General features: G+C 39.3%; 1 long non-coding RNA gene across 1 annotated transcript; it reads left to right on the plus strand.

Moving 5' to 3' along the window:
• The first annotated feature begins 2,246 nt into the window (after positions 1-2,246).
• On the plus strand, positions 2,247-3,258 carry LOC114664055 (uncharacterized). The gene is made up of 3 exons (XR_003718206.2): positions 2,247-2,398; positions 2,487-2,568; positions 3,058-3,258. It is a non-coding gene; the product is annotated as an uncharacterized LOC114664055 (long non-coding RNA).
• Positions 3,259-3,731: the final 473 nt, after the last annotated feature.

Below are 3,731 nucleotides of genomic sequence, written 5' to 3' on the forward strand. Positions count from 1 at the left end.
CACCAGCTGTAGGCAAGCAATGGAAGCTTGGCTAATTCTAAAAAGAAGCGCATTGCAGTAATCTAGACGAGAGGTTATAAAAGCATGTATCACTGTTTCAAGGTTGGATTTAGACAAAAAAGGCTTGATTTTTGACAGCCTTCTCAAAAGGAAAAAGCAAGATTTTACCACTGCGTTCACATGGCTATCAAGTTTTAAAGTAGAATCCATTTTCACACCAAAATTTGTGATCATGGATTTCTCATATTGAGCCACGGTGGAAAGGTCGATGCAGGGGGTCCCGCTGGTGCCATTGGGTCTAAACAGCATGACTTCTGACGTTGTTCTCATTAAAATTTAGAAACTTTAATGCCATCCAACTCCTGATGTCAATAAGGCAATCAAGGAGGGGCTGGACAGAGCATGGACCAGGGCACTTTAGAGGGAAATAAACCTGACAGTCATCCATATAAAGATGAAAGGAAATACCATGTTTCAGGAAAATAGCGCCAAGTGACAGCAGGTACAAGGAGAACAGAAGAGGTCCCAGGATGGAGGTAAAATTATCAATGTAGTCAAAATAATGGTTGAATATTCACAGTCATTTCTTTTTTGCAACAGACTCCCAAAGCACATGCTTCATGTGTCTCGCAACCATGCCTAGTAATGACTCAGCAAAGCTCAATAAGGTTATTTGTAATAACCACAGGACTCGGTTTTTCTCTCCAAGAGCCAGCTACTGGTGCACAATGCACCATCTTCTGAAATAAATGTGTAATAATATAAATAAAACAGCATAAAGTCTACTACAACTACTTAGTAGCTTATTCCACGTGTCTATGGTTCTCTGTGCAAAAAAGAACTTCCTATTGTTTGTGTGAAATTTAATCTCAACAAGTTTCTGTGTTATTAACTAAGTTAATAACTAAGTTATTAACTCATTTTAATATAACAGCCTTGATCCACTGTACTAATTCCCCTCATGATTTTTAACAATTCAATCATGTGTTCTTTTGCTTAAACTGAAACGGCTCTGCTCTTTAAATCTTTCCTCATAATTCATCCACTGTAGCCCTATTGCTCTTCTCTGGACTTTTTCTAGTGTTGCTATGTCTTTTTTGTAACCTGGAGACGAAAAACTAGTAGGCATAGATGTGCAGGCATCTTGTTTGATTCCTAGAATTAAATGATGTTATAGTCTTTTAAAACTAATGCTATTTGTCTGAAATTAGTTTGTTTACAGTACGTTGCAAATCTATGTAATCATTCTGAGTATCCCGTCAGAGAAGAGCACATATAAAAAAAATTAAACTGAATGCAGTGCAATTAGCCTTCATGTTTTGGACGTCATTCCTGGCTGTTATAGACTATAGGATTATCACAGTGCAGTCTGAAACAACACGCAGCATCATAACATTTGGTCAAAAGCTTATAGGTGCTAAACAGGTACAGAAACTTTTAAATTTGGGAAAAAGAAGAAAAGGCACTGAGGTAGAGGCTGCAAAAACTAAAACTGAAAGGATAGGAAATTTTCCCTGTTGAATAATTCACGAATATGTCATTACTTCCTCTTTTGTCTTTCTATTTAAGCACTTCTTGCCTCATTAAGCCCTCATTACATCTGGAGAAAAATAATTAGAGAATCACAAACACAGAGAGAGAAAAATGCAGGCAATGTTTCTGCTTGGAGTCACCTTCTTCGCTCTCATCATCTCTCCAACCATGGGAAAACGTTGTGAGCTGGCAAAACAGCTTAAGGCATCCGGGATGGATGGATACAAAGGAGTCAGTCTTCCTAACTGTGAGTGACTGGATGGGTTGGGCCTTAGGATCCTAAATCAGTTTAAGAGCTCCCTCATCCTATTATCTTTTTACAGTAGACTCTGCTGTTTAGTAAAAAATGCTAATTACCAGTGCAGATGACGGGTAATTCATTTTATTATGGATTTTCTCTGTTCTGTTTTTCACTCCCGTTGTGTCCAACAAATGAAGACTGTGAACTCCAGCTTAGACACCAGTTCAGACAGTGACTCAGGGTTATTGAAATATACTGTAGCCAATAGACTTATATTTCACAGGTTGATACTTCCCAAGGACTCTCAATTTAAAAGCGTGAAGTTCAGCTGTTGGTTAAGCATGGCCCAGTGTGCAAAGACTCTGAAGCTTACAGGTTCCCAGTTAGGACAGCTGGCAGATTATTAGCTTGTTGTTTTCCAGTTTCCTGGGATAGGTTCCTTTTTCTACTGTCACATTTGTCTGCATGACATCATTTAAGTCTGAGTATGACACCATGGCAAGGAACATTAACAAGGACGGCTCAGCAGATTATGGTATACTGTATTTCAAATTAACAGTCGTTGGGGGTGTGAGGATAGAGAGACACCAGGCTCCAAGAATGCCTGTAAAATCTCTTGTAATGGTATGTGAGCCATTGTCAGTAGAACTACTCATTGATTCCCTCTTTCTGCAATTTAAAATACTGTAAAATAATCCCTTTTATCTTGCAGCACTGCAGAATGATGACATCACTGATGACATTAAATGTGCCAAGCGAGTGGTCCGGAACCCCAGTGGACCCCAACCAATCTGGTGAGATACAGATACAAAAAGTTTCCATGTGTCTTTCACAAGTGACCAGGGGGCATAAGTATCCAAGGGGGCAGTAGTAGGCTGTTAGAGAGAGAAAATAAATGTCATTTTCAGGTTCTAAAGTGGCCTCAACTATGACCATGTATGTTTATGTAACTCTTTGCCTGTCTTTGGTGTCTCAGTATACATGTACTAAGTCATGGTGTGCCCAGATGTGGTGTTCATTAAAAGGTCATTTACTGCTTCATCCCTTTCCCTCCATCTCCTGGTCACTAATTAAAGTTTCACTCTTTACAATGCTTGTTATACAGTGAAAACCCTCACTAATACTTTGAGATAGCTTGTCCAAACATGAAAATGTCAGCTTTAGGCAGGTGTAGTGTGGAGGAGAAGGGGACCTAAAAGGAACCCATTTGGATAAAGAAATGACTTGTAGAGCAGAGATGTCAGACAGAGGACTGAGTCTAACAAGCTTTTCTCCAAAATTAGGATGGATTGGAGGCATTACTTGCTGAAAAAGACCTAATAAAATACAAAGAAGATTGTGACCTGTACTGAAGATATCCAACGTGCACCACTCCCGCAACTGGACAACCAGAACAATTTAGCTTTCCTCTACATATTGCTTCAAAATTAACTAATGTATTGAACTGCCCTGTCTTCGATTCCCTGCTTTCTTAAAATACCCTTTTGATGCCTTAAATAAAGCTTAACTGATCCAAACTTTTCTTTTGTTCTCTTTGTGGTGGAATGTGTGAGTGTGAGGTGGCACCTCTATGATGCTTAAATTAATTTGAGTGTTGTGTTCTTGCATTCCCACCTGCTCCTGTCCAAAGTGGCCTGGATTTCTATGGGGCTTTATGAAAGGTTTTTTTGGGGGTATAAGGATTCACTTAATTTCAAGTAAGACAATAGTGTGGACATCATTATCCCTGGGTTTGTTACTCTCCTTTCCCCAACCCGTTTTCCCAAGCACACAATTTACTGAAATGAGAAAAATGTGGAACTTTTAAAATGTTTTCTGGATGAGGGTCACATGGCTAATGGCGAATTAACTGCCAATGACAGTGGGTATGAGCTAAAGCAGCTACCAACATCTATCCACTCTGCTTTACCCTAACATTCAAGGATTCAGTGCCACCCAAATTTCAGCTTGCTGTGTT

Source organism: Erpetoichthys calabaricus, chromosome 13, assembly GCF_900747795.2.
Source record: "Erpetoichthys calabaricus chromosome 13, fErpCal1.3, whole genome shotgun sequence".
NCBI lineage: Eukaryota > Metazoa > Chordata > Cladistia > Polypteriformes > Polypteridae > Erpetoichthys > Erpetoichthys calabaricus.